An 18,409-nucleotide genomic window follows, 5' to 3' on the forward strand; every position below is an offset into this window, starting at 1 on the left:
AAATTTGGAAATCACATGAATTTGCAATGAGTACCGCGATTAATTGCGTGTTATTTGATAGTAACTTGCGGTAGTTGGTATCCAATATCCGAGTATTATGAGAATTAGTGTACAAAATTTTGGTCAGAGCGGTTTACCCTTCGTGGACACCGCTTTTAGGACCGATTCGCCGGGGTCACGATCGTATCGCCGCAATTGCAAAGCCGCGGGATTCCAAAGCCGCGAGTAACGTATCCGAGCGAATTCTATCTCTTTCGGATCAGCAACCGGTGCTATTTTCAAAGGACGCCACATCTCTAGCTGATGGATTGATGTTCTTGCGGGATACTCTCGCTTTTGCGTGCACGCGATAGGCGCGAGTCAGAGCGCCGCTCGCAAGGGTGGAAACTTGTTTATAACACGCTGAGGGAATTGAACGATTCGCCAAAGGTAAATTGAAGATCCCGTTTAAATATATTCCTGCACCACGCCGATGCCGCCCCGGGGAAGTTTTATCGCTTGCGGAACCGAGCTAAAAGCAAGGCACGGCGTGCCTTTCATTTCGTGCGATCTTTGACTCGATGAATCGAGCCACCCGGGACATTCTCAACGCGCGAGTCGTGAATACCTCGGTTGATTTAAATATTGCTTCCTTGCAATATTTAAATTGAAAGTTCTATCAAAAGTAGGTCATCCATGTTGTAATCCGGTACTGAGCGTATTTGAAACAATAACTTATGCACACACGTGAAGCTCTGCACTGATCGCCTCTAAAGTGGTAGGATTATCCATGACGGCGAGGAAGTGCCAAGTATTGTAGGAGCAAATTCACAATTTTGTTAAGTAAACCGAAGCGCAATTTATTTTACGTACCCTAGTTCTTTGACAGTTGATTATCAAGCTGCTACGAATTGGATTCTGAAACAAATGTTTGTCGGTGTTTCCGATTCTCCAGTCGCGAAATTGTGAATTATGGGCGAGGATTAGCTCAGAGTATCTTCCTCTACCGTGATTCGTTGAGAGACCAAGCGCAACGATGTTGCTTTGTACGAGTAAATGGACCGCTACAATCTCAATATCTCCTTCATGATAATCATTTAGAGATACTTGTGCGCGCGAGAAATGTTTCCACGAACTCTGCTCGATTAGATTCGCGCTGGAAAATTACTGGTCATTATGAATCGACTACACAGTTGGAAAATTTGTGTTAAAATTAACATGGTTCCTGAACGGTCTATCTAAATTTTTGTGTTAATTTTTGCACAAAATGAATATATTTGAAAGTAAATATTATCTAAAAAAATAACAAAAAATGTAACTCACTCACTCTGTAACACTAAATTTGTAAGTAAACTGTCGAAGCATATTTTTTCAGTAAAATCAACTTTTATATGTTATTAACGTATTTATTTATCTTAGAATGTATATTTTAAAGGATTATTTTTTGTAATATAATTGTTCATTTATTCATAAATTGTGTTATTTTGATAGTAAGAAATATATATCAATTCAAAGCGAAATATGCAAATAATATAATTACATTATGTTAAATTAATACTTGGTGTTAAAAATTTAACACGTTTTAACAAAGACTGAAGTGAACTGATATTTTAACAAAAATACGAAAGGTTTTTTTTATAGCAAGAAATAAATTCCTGAAGAATATCTATTTCTTTTCATGTTTTTTAATAAACATTTGTATAATAAAAAAATAATATTTATTTCATATTTTTTAAGTTTTTTTTTAATTGAATTACATTTTAAATAGCTGGTGATCACGACGTTTACGCAACTGGACAAATAAGCTTTTTGAATAATATAAATGATTTTTAAATTACCAGAATTTTAATAAATATTTTTAACAAGAGAAATTTATTTTCCTCTGGTCCAATTATACAAAACGACTCAATAAAAAGGAAGTGATTTTAATAAATATCTCTTGATGAAAGCGTAATGAAACAAATCAATTTGCACGAAAGGCCACAATAACATATTTTCACGAATAACATATTTTCTAGCAGATACAGGAGTAAGGGGCAGATAATAGAAATGTTTAGTCGTTATGTGCAGCAATTACAAGATAACGATTTATTCGGTAACAAGCTTGGACGGTTCTAGAAATGTGCTGCATTGTATTCGTAACGCAGTTTGATCGGAAGCGAGTTTAGTCGGGGGCGATTCACTTTGACAGAGGCGCGATTCGAATCGATTGTTGAATTGTGCAATACAACCGTTATTCTCCACGACGTTTATTTTCAACTTTTATGTAGCCTTTCTCAATCGCGGGTTTTTCATTCAAGTCAGCATCAAGCTTGAGTCAGAAGTAACAATTGTATATGTTTCCATAATAATTAAATAAAAAAAAGATAGAGAGAGATCTTATTTCTATACTGATTGTGAAAAAAAGTATTAAGTTTTTAATATTTGTGATTATAATTACATGATAATATTATTACTATCATTACCTATGACAATAATTACCATAATTATAGTTATTACTGTTATAATGTTAGTAATAACAATTATATTTAGTTTTATAAAAATATATATATATATATATATATATATATATATATAGTTGATATAAAAAAATCAAATAAATAAATTATAGTTATTACAAAGAAATGGTTGCAATTAATATAATTTATTATTATAATTTCTAATTATTTTTGTGTTCTGTATATATATATATATATATATATATATATATATATATATATGTATGTAATATATTTTTTTTTATAGAAGTATAAAAATCAGGAGACGCAGCAGCGTTTTATACTTTTGTAGTAATTATTATTGCTAACATTATAACTGCTTTAACAATAGTAATAAAATTATAATATCATGTAATTGTGGTTACAAATATCAAAAAATTTTCTTTTAGTGTAGTCGATTCGTTTTTTTTCTTGCTTCTGTAATACTATTAGGTGTTGGAATTAATTCGTAGCGTTTTACAAGTGATGGGAAGTACTTTCATTGATGTATTTTTTAATGCTCATGTGAAATAAATAACATTCTTTCATTTAAAAACGCTACGAATTAATTCCAACACCTAATAGTTTACAGTAAAAAGCTACTTCGAGCCAATCATAGCCTAGATGTTTCTTATGGATTTTTGAAAACGATGCCGCAAGCTAAAAAATTCCAACATGTCAGATTTCCAAGATAATTGAAATTTAATGTTCAGAAGATGGCTTTTTTATGGTTGACATTTTTTGTGAAGAAGATTAACGTTATCTTAAAATTTCTATTAAAAATTATAAATGTATTATTTATCCTCTACAAAATATATTTATTTGTTTTAATATCTTAATTTTTAATCATGTTATGAAAGATTTAAATATAAAGTTTTTCTAAGATAGTAAATTTTCTTATAAATAAGAGGGTTGAAATTAATAAATAATTTAAAAAAATGCATTTTTTAGGGGATGATCAATACATTTATGACTTCTGTCCAGAATTTCAAGATAACCTATTTTTTCACACAAAAGTTAAATATCGTAAAAAAATTATTTTTTGCACATTAGAACTTCAACTATTTCAAAAACCTGATGTGTTAGTGAAATTTAACCTGCGATATTTTCAATATTTAACAGCTTCTAAGGAACAATTTGACTGGTTCAAACGAATTAAAAAAAGAACATTTTTTCGTAAACTAGTATAATTATAGGATATGCTATTCTTTTAGTCATTATGAAAATTGAGTAACGAAAAACGAACGGTAGAGGAGTAACGAGGAAGCGAAACATAATTTATCCACCCTTCCTGAAAAGGGCCACTACATTTCAGGGTTAAAATCGAAAGTACGTTCGCTATGATGTACCGTACACGATTTACATAGAAAGCGACTGATCTACCGTGCGCGAAAGTGCAAAGCGGATCCTTCCTCTTACGAGAAACTGTCGTCGCCTTCTCGATTATTCGCGGCGAATACATACTAAGTAGGTCGCCGCTCTCGCTTACATCGTTGACACAACATAAATCGAATGACACACAAACAGTGTGCATCATTTGCCAGGTTTCCATCGGTTCCATCGTACATTCGCATGCGCGCGCGCGCGCTCTCTGCACGGCCTTAATTATCGAAAATCTATAAAAAGGTGCGATTGCATTTAAAGATTTCCGCGAGAGACAGAGCTGGGAATCGCAAAGATTTCCTTGGTGATTCGCGACGAGTATTGAGCCCGCAATGAATCGCACCGACTATTCCGACGCGCGACTTAATTAAATTAATAATTACATCGCCGATATCTTACGCGGCCGGTGAAATTTACAGCCGAATAAAATGCTGCTGGTTTGAGAACTCCGTTTAATCTCGCATGCGACACACCACTCGCCATTGATATTCAAACTTCGTTTCGAAAATCTCGAGATTTAATGTAACCCCGGTGACTTTAAGCGAGTCACGCGCTATCATTTCGAATTCTTCATATTCTAATCGAACATTTCGACTGTGCGCAGTAATTTTATAACAGAGAGATATTAAATTATCATTTGTTCACGTATCGATATTATTCGAAGTTGATGCTTTTCTAATAGTTCTTTTGATAATTTTAATGTTGTGTAATAAAATGATTTATATTAGACACTATCAAACAATAAGTTATTTTGCCCAATAAAGACGATTATCACAAACACTTAGTTAAAAAAATAATTATTAAAAATTTAAGGGTGGACATTAATCTATTGATCAAGTTTCTTAATCAACATATTCGCATCTCATATTTAGCAATGAATGAGCTTATTCGCGATTCTTAGTTTTATATATTTAAAGAAAAAGCTGGTAATTGTTACCTAAAAATGATGACTATACAAGTTTCATATGTAGAATTAATGTAAAATTATTTTATATTTACAATAACTATTTTATAGTTATTACAATTATAAAATAATTGATTTAACTATATGTAGATTAATTTTACATTTAAAATTTACGCAGTTGTCATCTATATTGCTACCAATAGTATATAGTTGCTACCAATATATTTTTCTCTAACTATTGGAAATGAAGATTGCGAGGTGAGAATCAAACAGTCACATTTAGCACCAGATGTAAAACGAGAATACGAACCAAAGGAGAAGGGATATCTAGTGCTTGAAAAGGGAGCGGCGTGTTAAATGGGAATTCAAACCCCAGTCGCAGCGAGAGTCCACTTTTTCAAACCTTACAAGAGAGCCAAGAAGCTGTCCGAGACATTTTAAAATTTTATCGAGCATTTTACCGTATTCCATTGAGAAGCGAATACCGAAAGTGTCGCGGCAACATTTACTACATGCTTCGATTACTACAGAAACCACGCGTGTTTAAATCGCTTTTTTTCTATTTTACTTTCCTCTCCGTTTTACCTTTTTCTACTCTCTAAAAGTAAATCAGTGAGTACTTCAGTGTTACACTTATAACTGATGTAATCATTAGCGAATTTACTATTTTTCAGTAATAATACATTGATTCACTTTTAGAGAAATTACATAGTGTAAGAGATTTCTGCTGTCTTGCGAGAGATCAATGTGTCATTATTAATTAAATGCTGATTGACAAATAACCAATTTTTCTCTCTATTCTCTTTCATTCTAATTTACATTCAATATTATTTTCTCTCTTAATTAAACAATTTGTTAGTCCGAACACGATTAATTGAATGTGCTATTTGCTTTGCTACTGTTTGAATAGTAAACAAAAATAAGCGATTATTTTCTGAATGCCGTTAGTTGAATATCATTTCCGTCACTGTTCATCGATTACCAAGTGACGCACAGCGTGAAAAAGTGGGCTTGTTTGGTTCTTACGCCCAGGCTTTCAATTTCCCATCATGAAAATGTAGGAAAAAGCGAAACGACGAATCAACTAGTTGCGATGTGAGAAAAGAAGATGGAATATATGTGTGTGATGCGGGAAAATGTGATGCCATGACGGGGTATGCGTAGAAAGCGTTGAAACTCCCACCCGGGATAGCATTTGCATTTCTTCCTACGACGTTCTTTGAATAACAAATAAGCTCCCCCGGCCGCGAACGAATGCGTGTGATATCTTGCGGAAGGATGAGGACGATAATAATAATAATAATAATAAAAGAGCCAGAGAGACAGCTCGGTGCTGCTGCTACGTCTATCTCGCGATTTCCCGAGTGTAAGTTTTGCAAGTGTTGTCGTAGTTAGAAATACGCATCCCCCTAGTCAGATTGTTTCAAATCTTATTTGATTACATAATACAGGGTCCGGCAAAATGATCTCCCACATTTTTAAATGATTAAAGATTAAAATGTGGGAGATCATTTTGCCGGACCCTGTATTTGGATTGAATGGAAACTTTGCGACAGGCATTAATTCTAATATAATTTATACGACTTTTGCTGTGAACAAAGACGCTCGCTCGTTCTGAGGAAATTAGTAAAATTAATGAGGCAGATTTTATGTAACTGTATTTAGAGGTATTTAATTTTTATTATATTATATATATTATATTATACCGATTCACAGGGAATAGTACATGACATTATATACAAGTATTTGAAAGACACATTTTATATCAAGGTAATATTTCATCGTACTGTTATAAAAAGAATAGATTATCATAGTTAGATTTATTGATTTCTGATTTGAAAAAAGTTGAAAAAATCTGAAAATTAAGTAGAAATATAACAGCGGTAATAGTATGAATGATGAAGAATTAATTCTTTACGGACCGGTTTCATGCATCATTTTATTTTTCGTTGTTTTGTCTTTTTCATCCACAAATCGTTGGGCGCGGTAACAAGAAGGTTGTGGATTTGAAGAATTTCTGGTACTGAGTTTCAACGAGAGTATAGTTACGAAGATTTATTATCACTGAAAGAAGGAAAGAAGCAAAGAAAGGAAGCAGGTGCAATTCTCACGATATTCTTCAAGAGAAATTAAATAAAGGATAAGGGAGAGAGGAGAAGCCTTTTAAAAAGACGAAAGCTAGATGCGCAATGTTTTCTACTTTCCCTGCTTTCACTTCTCTTTTCGTAGTTCATGCTACAAAGTTTACAGATTCTAAAAAAGTTAATTCTAAGTTTAATTCCTATTTTCAATATTGTATTTATATTTATTTTGCTAAAAATCCAATTTGCGAAAAATCCAATCTATCGAAATATGGATTGTAATGTGAAAAAAAAATTAGATAGAAAATAATAAACATTAAAACTATAACATTACGAGCAATATTTGAAATGTTATATCATTCTTTTCTTAGTAATTATTTATTTCCATTTATATATATATATATTCAGAAGAAAGCAAAATTACTTTTTAGTGTTTATAAAACGTATTCTGTACATATATTTAATTTCTTTGATTACTTCTAAATTGATTTTCCTATTTCAAAAAAGTTTATATTTTATGCTACTGAATAATTATTTATTAATGTAAACAAAATTATAGATTGAATAATGTTTGAAATTTCTTTTTGTATATTGACAATTATTGCTTTTGTAAAACGAATTAAAAAGATGTTGCACAGATTTAATATCTAGATACTGAAGCTTCTTTGAACTGTCATCTCTCAATTCTGAAAATTATACCCAACCGCTTATCTGTCTACTATAGAGAGAAAATCGGGTGTAGTTTCCTAATCGAGCTAACCGAGTTGCATAGCGATCTTTAACGAGGTGTCCACTCCGCAAAGTTTCACCGACGCGTTCGCGGTAAATTTGTCAATCCGACGATGTACTAGGAAAATTGCGCGTCGCGTTTATGCAATATTCATACACAGTGCACGAGTGGCATATCATTGATCTGATAGAGAAACGAATTAAAATGTGCTATGAACGAGAAAGAGAAAAAAAGAGAGGTAGCGCAATTTTTTTCCATTAAAGTTTATAATATAAACTCGCAAAGCTGATTCAAAAAAATAATAAAAAATATCTTTATAAAGTTGCAATATTAATTAAATAATTATTTGTATTTTAATCTCTTCTACTCACACATGAATAAAAAATCGCATGGAAGAATTATATAGATAATACCTTCTATTGTGAGAAGAATTATAAGACTTTTGTAACACATAATATACTGGATCGTGTTCAAAATGCGCTTCTCATTACATAGATACTTCATATAAAGGTATAAGAAAATAAGCGGAGTACAGGTAGTAAGATTTATACGAAGAAAATAGAAAAATTGGGCAAGTAATGGCAGGAAGTTTAGAACGAGGATAGAATCGCAAACTTGTTAGTGGGAGCCCAATGATCGGAAGGATGAAGACGTGCAGTGGCATAGAAAAGAAACTTCCGCCGGGAATCCTAAGAACGCTAGCAATTAAATTCTCGAGCGTGCTCAAAACGAGCTTCGCCGATATCTGGCGGGCACTCGCGCCACGCGCGGAATTCGCTCTTTATTCTCTAATTTGTCTTGAAGTAAAATATATCCCTCACCTATCTTTTGCGAGCCACCGACGAGGTCGTCAATCTGCGCGAGGTGGGAAAGAATAACGGAATCACAGAGCACTTTGCACAAATATGACACTGTGTCGATTTTTTCATATTAGCGTCAAATATTTTTTAATAAAACAATTTAAATATCTATGACATTTTGTCACTTGCATTTTGCGATGGAGAATTTATATTAAAATTGACATTTATTATTAATATTAACAATGCATATCGAGATCTATAGTTATTTAATTAGAAATTAATATATTTTTTTTTTCAGGACTTCTTATAAGACTTCTTATAAGTAATATCTGCATTGACAGAACATATTAAAATCTAGCGACAAATGTGATATAATAAATTAAATCTGCAACACACGAGAAAAATTATTCTCTTGCCTACTGTTTGCATTTCAGAATATTCAGAATATTCGATTAGTTTTTTTTCTGGATTTCCCTTGTGTCACGATTGTTCGCGAGCATCTGGCTCTTTGCACGAATCGCGATTCTTTTGTTAACGAATGATAACGTAGTTAGTCGTACATGGTTAGAAATTGTTGCATTGAAACTAGATTGATCAAAATTGACGCATAAAGTGTGCATTAAAAATTATAGCTTCTATTTCAATTTCTCAGTAATTTTGGATGAATTTTAATCTTTTTTTTTTTTACAACAATATTTTTAAAAACTTATTTCTACGCGATCGTTAACTTTTCTTGAAGCAGAGAATATATTCTTTTGTATGTACGAAATATAAAATAAATCGTGAAGTAAATTGCAACACAGTTGGAAGACTTAACGGCGCGATTCGCGATCGTAATCAACGACACGACTACAGTCGTGTCGGGATTCAATTGAGAGAACCCTTTTCGCGACCTAAATTTACCTTGACGAAGTAAATCCAGATTGATTGGAGTAGACAATACTTTTTCCCAGTTACGATTACGCAAGCGTTCATGACGCGGCGTCACGTCGAGTCGTGCAAATGCAATTGAACACACAGATATCGGCGATTGGAAACATATTGAAAATTATCGCTCGAAAGCATATCTCGGGTGGATAAAAATTTCATTGATTGACATCGCCGAACGTATCACGGCGGCAAATCCACGTAGGGATTTACTGTAGAAAATTATACTCGGAAACTCTACACGGAACTGGAGACTGTCGCTGCATTTTTTAAAAATTATTTTCTGTAGAAGTTCCACGAAGCTTTGAATGTCAGTACTACTAACGAATTTACCGTTCGTACGTCCAGCTTCGGAATTATAACTTTTAAAGCTTTTTTCTTAAAGAGAAAGGTTTATCATTCTAGATTTTCCGCAACTTGGGTCGTTAACGTTGGGTCGTTACATTTTTGTTATACGATACTTCGCGCGCATATTTTACAAAGTAGTTTTACATAATCTCATATTTTGCAAGATAGACATTCTTTGACTAATTCAAAGCTGATGTTTTTCTTTCCGCATCGAGCGCGTTGGAATATTTCAAGAAGTGGTTATAACATTTGTATTTGCCATGACATGAGAGAACGAGAACTATTAATTTTACTGCAATATTTATATCATAAACTATCGACAAAATATTCATATGCAAAATACCGCATTGGAAACGGAATTGCAAAACGAACGCTATTTCGATGCATCGTTTATAATATACATATTAATATAAATGAATGTCAAAGAGCACGGCGTATTTTTAATTACACTAACGTAACGCCATTTGATTGGAATTAATCAATTAATCAATTAGGCGAACATCCGGTAAGCGTTTATTTTATCGTGCATGAAAGGCGTAAAATTTCCATAACGTTCCTATTTTGAATTATTCATTTCAGATTCAACATTTATCTGTCAGTTTTGTTTTGCATATTCGAGCAATTAATAAACATGATTTTCATATTTTACAGAACTAAGTAGCAAATCTGTCAATAACAAATTGACAATAAAATGAAATTGATATTCTCTTGTAAACGTATTTGAAATGATAGTCTCCCTTGTAACTCGACACCCAATTGCGAACGGATGTTGTCCCTCAAATTGTTTATTTTCACTTATTTGTTCAGCAAATCAATAAAATATTGCGAGAATAAAGAAAGAGTTTTCGAATATTTCGAAGTTTATGAGATTCATCTCGAAAAATTAGATCTGGCTGTGCATTGCGTGCAATATCCGAGTTGTAAGTAAATGTTGACGTTTGTAGGAGAGTTCATTTCGGTCGTTGCCCGGCGAGAGATCGTCGCGACATTGCGATCGAAAGGATTGCGTTTCTGGCGTGCGCGAGATGGAGAACAAATAGAGTTACCATATCTGAATCACAAGAAAAGAGTACATAAATACACTTTTTAAAAAAAGATAACGATCCGTGGTCGGAAGAAAGGGATCTAATTTTTTTATGCGTTAAATGTATATATTTAATAAAATAAAATTTTTAAGATATAATCTTCATTGCCAATATTCCCATTAATATAGTGTGTTTTATAAATATAAAATTTTAATTAATGATTAGAAAGTGTACGTCCTCAAAAAGAGTATGTGTACTCTTAATCCTTTCAGATTTAATTTTATTGGAGCCATGTTAAACATTTTTTTTCATTTAATTCAAGGCTTTAATAGGTAATTCATACCAAACAATTAATTTTTTTAAATTTTGATTATTTTTCAATATACATTATTATGTACATTTAACGATGTCGATAGAATTAAATAATTTCAAGAGATTATTATTATTATTACTAATGTTTTCTTATTATTATTACTCTGCAGCCCAAGTTGAATTCTGATCTCCACAATTTCAAGGGATAAAGTCTTCAAATTTCGTGTACATTACAATGTACAATGATCTGAAGGAGTTAAAAGAGTACGATGATAATTCTGATAATTCTAGGAACGACGGATGGAATGAACGATCCGATCATTGTGATGCATTTGGCGTGACTCTATCTCGCGAATTTAATTTCGCGAGGAATAATATCTTGCCGCGCGCGCGCGCGCGAGATTAATATCGAAATATTATGTGGATTACTTTCGAGATGCCGAGGTATCTGAATTCATCGCGCGCATCGCGGTATAAACTTTCCTCCGAACTCCGCAACGGAGGAAAATGGGAGATAAGAGTAGGTCACCGCTGCATTCGACAAATACCCGCGTTAAGACACGGGGGTTGCATCCACCGCGAGATCTCGACCGCGGTAACCGTGTATTAGCTATGCGATGTAAATTTAGTTTTATTACGAACCGAGGCATTACGCCGACGTCTCGCAGACATACCGTGAGAATTATAGGACATGATATCATTCAGATTGTATTCCGTTAGAACTATGATCTACGCGGAACGATCCTGTGATTAATAATGTATCAGCTATTTTTCAATTATACATACATATATTACGATGCAAATCTAATTTCGCTATTACGCGTCGAGATATTATGCTTTAAACACTTCTCTGGATTGCAATGAACATATATGCGGTATAGTTTACATTTCATCTGTTTGCATTATCGTGTTTTTTTTTTTAGATAGTTTCAGAAAAATATGACGTAATTAAATTGAAATTTGATTTTTAACTGTTGATTTTTAACTGTTTGTATCACGTATGAATTGTAATGTAATAGAAAAATTATGTTTTTATTATGTTATTATTTTTTTTATGACGCATAAAAATTACACGAAGAAATCACGCAGTGTGTATTACAGAATTATTATAGCGGAGCAATATTTATATTAAGACTAAATCTGCAATATTATATAGATTTTCAGAAATATTCTACTAATATAAAATAATACGATATTCTTCACGTCGTATTCTGATAAAAACGGATGAAATAGAAACGGAGGAAATTTCTGATAGTTCAGAATCGCGTGAAAACTGCTCAATTTCTTCGTAATCGTGTTCGGCGAATACTGACAGATGAAAACTAAAAAAAGCAAGAAGTAGAATCTCCCGCCGTGAGAAAATCTGTCGACGGGGATCCACATACGAGGATCGAGCACCGCGTGTACGAGATCACGAATGCGAGACGTTCCGAAGTGTTTCCGAAAAGTTGACAGAAAAGAGATTTTCGGGAAAACTACAGAAAACGAACTTTCAAGAAGGACCAGGCTCAATAAAAGAAAAAGAGAGAGAAAGAGAAAAGAGAGAGAGAGAGAGAGAGAGAAAGAGAGAGAAAGAGAGAGAGAGCTTTCGTCGGGGTTTTCAGCTAGATTTTCCGCGACTGCGGCAGCATTACATTTCTGTCGCGGCGGACGATCTCCGGATCGTTCGACGTTGTGCGCGTCCGCTAACTCCGCTAAACTCACTGAGATCCCCGCGGCACCGGGGGCTGGAATTTTTTTCACCAAAGAAACGACGTGACGCGTATCAGAGTGTGTATCACACAGTGCTGGAGGTCGCGTCGCGGTTCATGAAGCGGTGCGGACAAAAAAAGAGCAGCGAGAACGCGAAGGGAAAAGGAAAACGGAGCCGTCGCGCACTCGGCGACCGCCGCGGCAAGACTGGGGTCTGCTGCCCGGCCGGGGTAGCTGCCATGGCAACCCGACCACCCCCGAAAGCTTCATCTCCTCTTCGTGTCTCGCGCACCCTCGCTCGTGCTCTCCTCCATCGCGCCGCAACAGCAGCAGCAGCAGCAGCAGCAGCAGCAGCAGCAGCAGCGGCATCAGCATCAGCAGCAGCGGCGGTGGCGGCAGCAGCAGCAGCAGCAGCAGCAGCAGCAGCAGCAGCACACAGAAATGTGGCGCGTGCGGCGCATCTTTCCATCCTTTCTCTTTTCTCATCCCCGCTCTCTTTCTGTGATGGTCCTCAAACTGATACCCACTCGCGATCTTCGAGCAAACGGAGAGATGCTCCCCCAAAAGGGGATGTTGGGCAGATCTCGTTTTAGGATTCGTTTAAGAAGGATGCTTCGTGGTATCTCTGAGTAGCCTCAGAGTATCGACACTTTGCTCCCAATATCGAACAGTTATTATAACCGCCATGGAGCTTAAGCCATTGCTAGTCAACTTTGTCCTCTTCCATTTCGCGCTGTCCTTCGTCTTCGGTCCTGTCATCTCCTTTGAGCTGGATGTCCACTCGATATCGTCGATAAAACGGAGTGCAGATGCTCGTACAAAATAAGGGATATCAGTGTATCTTTGCTTTGGATATGTAAGGGTCAAGAGATGCTTAAGGTAACATCGATACTTGGCTTCCGGCGGTTAGCGAGGGTGATTGGCGATCATGCTCGAGTTGTTCTCGGAGTACCCTTCTTCTCCAGACCTGCTTGTCGGCGATGCAGCTGCGTCTGACTTTTAATATTAAACTTTTAAGCATTAGCTCAGCTTTTCTCATAATTGTAACAAGTTGTTGCATTACTGAAAGGTAGCTACCCACGTAGCTTACGAGTTGTATCTTGTGATTTTCTTCTTGCTTTTATCTTACCGTTTTTATATCTTCTATGTTTCAAGCGATGGACGTGAACTTGCGAACAAGTGCTTACTTATATACATAGATAAAAGAAAATCGATATATTATGTTGGTAATTAATCGGCGATGTCCGATGGAACTATTAAAGTATTAATGTATTAATGTATAATGGAGCTTCATTTCTACTTTCGTATTTCTCTCTCAAATATGAAGTTTAGTTGGAGCTCTCGCAGTGCCGGGAGAGAAATCGCGGGAAAACCACGGCTTCCAAGAAGACCTCTAGCCGTTCTCTATGTAACTCGTCGTTTCCGGCATCCTGTTTGTCTTCTCTAGAATAACGCTCCGCGACATAGACCGCTCGCAAAACGTTTTACGCGAAGTTTTGTCTCGGGGACGTTCGAGACTTCCATTTGAGACAAGTGACAAATTTCAACAAAACGCTGGAAGGACGTATAAGTGTGTTTAAAAAATAACTTAGAATCGCTCTTTCTGACGGAGTGTGTCTGATTTGCACTATTTGTACCACTTTACTTGTAAGTCATTCAAGTGTAAGAAAAGTTGCTTACGGATCAAACAAACGTACTGTCATATTAAATGGCTAAGACTAATTTTTATTTGATCCGAACTATTCTGAAATGTTTTACATTTATTTTATGATCAATTAATTATCAACACGATTTGGTGAAGCGATCCTTAATGTATATTCACTAAAGTTATAGGAAATACTGTACAATATTCAAATAAATCGATATGAATATATTTAAATATGAATATATTTAAATATGTTGTTAATTTACATATTAATTTTCTCTTAATTTACTATCAATTATAAAAATTTGCTGTTATCTATAATTGCACTGACAATAACTTATAAATTTTGACAATTTTTTAAATTTAATTATTAATAAATTATTCTCATATAAAAAATATATTATAAATTTTTCATCATCATCGTAGATTTTTATTTTTATTCATATATGCTTTTTTCTTTCTTATTCATATCTTTCTATATCTAATTATAGATATCATAATTCTTAATTATCAAAAATTTTAATTGCATTGGTGATATTACTTTTTTTCAACAAAAAGAGATTACTTGAATATAAGATTAATCAGATCATGAAATAAAAACGAAAAATCGTTAGGTTACGCTTAAAGGAACATGAAAAGGAGGACGTGAATTCTCGTGAAAAACATCTTGAGACATCTTTTAGAGAGGGTAAAAAAGAAAGAGAACGAGGGAAAGAGGAATGTCACTTTTTATAGGCCTTTCTGCGGGTTTCGGTTTTCGCTTCCTTTCCCCATTTTTGCGTCTAGTTCCTTTTCAGATGGCGGCGTTTATGGGTGAAAGTCATTTTCGAGTCTCAAAGACGCTTAGTACTTCCGACGATCTTAGATCCCACGTAAGAAACTGTTACGCGGTTTCCCTTTAAAGGTACCCTCCGGAATCTCGAGGTTACCTGAAGGGTAATCGAGAATTTCCGCCTTGTGGAATCCACGATCTCTATGGATAATTGAGTTACTGTTTTAACGCTATTAAATACATCTCTACAGACCACTTGGTCAATTTCAGTAGCATACTTTTGGACTTCACATCGAGTAGTACTTTCTGCAAACTCACTCTCTTTCATTTCCCTTTTGACGATTTTTTTCTGTATACCTACTGCCTTTTTACTCGTGTTCGATTTGAATTTTTCGTTCTAGTTTTTTTTTCATTTCTTCTTTCAGTCAAAAAAAAACATATCAAAATCGAAAAATCTGTCATATCAAAAAGACAAGTAAAAGGTTTACAAAATCGAACATATTTTTTTAAGCGTTTGTTTTCTACGTACGTTTTATTCTATTATACACCATGCTAACAAACATATTTATTCGTTTGATATGAAATTTAACGTCTAACAAAAATGGCATTGTTTTCTTATCTGTAAACATGAAAGAATGAGAGAATTAGAAACGTGAACAAAGATAACTGTATATATACATTTGCGCTCGTATTTTCGCTCCCGGTCGTAAAAGCGATGGGTTGCACTCGAACGAATTTTCAGCATGTGAATTTTTCAGTCGATGTTTGAGCGTCGCGGTTTAAGCAACTCCTACGTCGGAGTAATGAGATTCGAGTTGTTTCGCAAGGTATTCCAGGACGTTACGGCATTCTTAAGCCAAGGGCGAAAGCGTTGTTATGCCGGCACTTATCTCGCTGGTTTTATTTCGTTCAAGAATGGTTTAATGTTGTTTTGTATTCTTATAGTTTGCGAAAACGAAAAGAAACGAAATTGCCGGAGTAAAAAGGCAAAAGATAGTGAAACTCTCAGAAATGAAATTATTTTATTGTACTAAAAAAGCATATGATTGATTAAAATATTTCAGATTATAATTCAATTTTTCTCTTTCAATAATTAAAACGTATCCTATCTACTATATTCCTTAAAAAAGTTATGCATTCATTGTCCAAAAAATAAATCCACAATTCTTATATTTAATACTTTAATTTCAGTATACAGTGGTATAATCATATATCATACATGATTTAAATTCCACCGCGAGCAATTCCCCTGTGAACAATTTCACGATGTTTTTGTGAAAGAACACATTGCAATACTATAAAAACGTAAAAATGTAAAAATCCCTTACCATTTGATCATCATTTCTCGTATTAATGATTAGCATTATTAATGCCTCCATACCATACTATTGTAATATAGTACTATTACAGAGCTTATGAGATGTCAAGTGTTAAGCATTAGACCTGCCGGGCTTAAAGTATTAATGGATGTAATGTTTCGATATCGTCCACTTTATATCAAAGATTATCGAACTGCAAATGACGGTAAACGTGCTTGGAAATATGCAAAAAGAATGTTAAATAGTGTAGAACGTTCTGCAATATCTGTATTCGTACCTTACTTTTATTATTTTTATTTCTAAAACTATAATATGTGTATAATGTAAACTATACATCTAAGTGCGCGCATTTGTCGATAAAAATGAGATACGAATATGGAATGTATTTCGTTTTTACTGCGTACGTTAAAAAAGATAGATCAGAAGGATTTATATCTCTAAAATCATTACTTCATTTACAAGTGGTTATAAAATTGTAGAACCTTGACGAAATGAATTTTCAAACTGTATGAAGTTCACCTAATTTCCACTTAATTTAACATATGTTTTGCCTTATAATTATAATTCGAAGATTGATTAACGGAATTTGTTCCTGAGATAAAAAAAAAGATTAATTAATTGTCAACATGAAATTTTTACCGTGGAAGAATTGCCTTTAAATTCTATAATGAATGTAGGAAGTTTTCTTAATCGTTTTATATAAGCGATATTTCCACCTGTAATAACGCAAGCGTAAGCAGTAATGGAGCGAAATGAAGCGTATTGTCGCTTTTCCTTTTAATCACGTAATAATAATACTGGATCACGCACGTTGTAATTTTTCAAAGTTATCCCGGTTGGGATAACTCAGAAGTTTACATTACGGTAAAATACGCATCTTAATATTACGATTCATGGTTTCCATATTTTCATAGCCCGGGGGGGAGGGGGAGGGGGAGGCTTAAATAGCAGCGTGGGGGGACGCGGATTGGCGTTAATGTAAACGCAAAATGCATTAGCACAACCATGCCGAGGCGAGCGTAAAGCCCACGAATTTATCCGGAGACGATACTAGCAGCGAGATGTATATATACATCTCAATACTTTGAAATGAACAGCTGAGTGTAGTATTTTCGTACGCTCTTCTAGCTGCTAGATATAATACATGACAAGAGAGAAAAATCGTATTTAGTAATTAACCAAATGTTTCTCTTATTATTTGTGCCATTATTATTATTTTTTCATTATCTTCTTATTATCCTATTATTTATATAATGTGTGTGTGTGTGTGTGTGTGTGTGTGTGTGTGTGTGTGTGTGTGTGTGTGTGTGTGTGTGTGTGTGTGTGTAATAAATCCTATTATTATATATCCTATTATTATCTTTTTATTAGGAAAGTCACTGATACTGACATAAGTCTTCTAAAGTGACACCCCCCTTATTTCTCAGAAACTAACTATTGCACTTTATTAGTATTAATAAAATCATGATCTGTTTAGCTAAAGAAGTACTCATAGTTCGTGTATTTGTGGCTTATTTCTATACCAAATCAGCTAAAAACAAATTCTACGAATGCAAAAATAAAATTCTCACGATTTTTTTTTTGTAAATTGCGTAGCTTAAATAGTGACATTAATGATAATATTACGTCATTTTAAATACTAAATCAGTTTTCTTTATATTATAATATTTTTTCTCTTAGTTTTTTCATAATACGATTTTAAATTTGAAATTGGACGTTTGCAGCGTAAACCTCCACACTTGTCTGTAAAACAGATCATGAGCTAACTTAATCTTTATAATATTGCTTTATAGTGTCAAGTTCTATTGAAGCTGAAAACAATCGTACATATATGGAAAACTTCTTAAGAAATCGCATTACATATTATACAGATAATTCCTGTAACAAAAAAAGAATAGGAATACGTAACATTACTGCCTACTGTGTCAGTTTTGAAGCCCATTTTGTCAGACGCTCATTTTTGTTTACCTTACGAAAAAATTAATTGTTGCAAAATTGCTTATACTATTTGATGG

The 18,409-nt window shown here is 34.1% G+C and overlaps 2 protein-coding genes across 3 annotated transcripts in view; one reads left to right on the top strand and one right to left on the bottom strand.

Annotated features, from left to right (window-relative positions):
• The window catches only part of LOC105153655 (dipeptidase 1), a 173,955-nt gene extending 161,045 nt beyond the window's left edge, over nucleotides 1–12,910 (bottom strand). The window contains exon 1 of the mRNA XM_087410256.1: nucleotides 12,601–12,910. The gene's annotated coding sequence lies outside the window, so the exon portion shown is untranslated. The remainder of the gene's footprint in view (nucleotides 1–12,600) is intronic.
• LOC147908261 (uncharacterized) overlaps nucleotides 1–18,409 on the top strand; it is a 342,006-nt gene that overhangs the window by 200,539 nt on the left and 123,058 nt on the right. The window lies entirely within an intron of this gene.

This window comes from Acromyrmex echinatior, chromosome 10, assembly GCF_024713525.1.
Source record: "Acromyrmex echinatior isolate Ae372 chromosome 10, ASM2471352v2, whole genome shotgun sequence".
Classification (NCBI taxonomy): Eukaryota; Metazoa; Arthropoda; class Insecta; order Hymenoptera; family Formicidae; genus Acromyrmex; species Acromyrmex echinatior.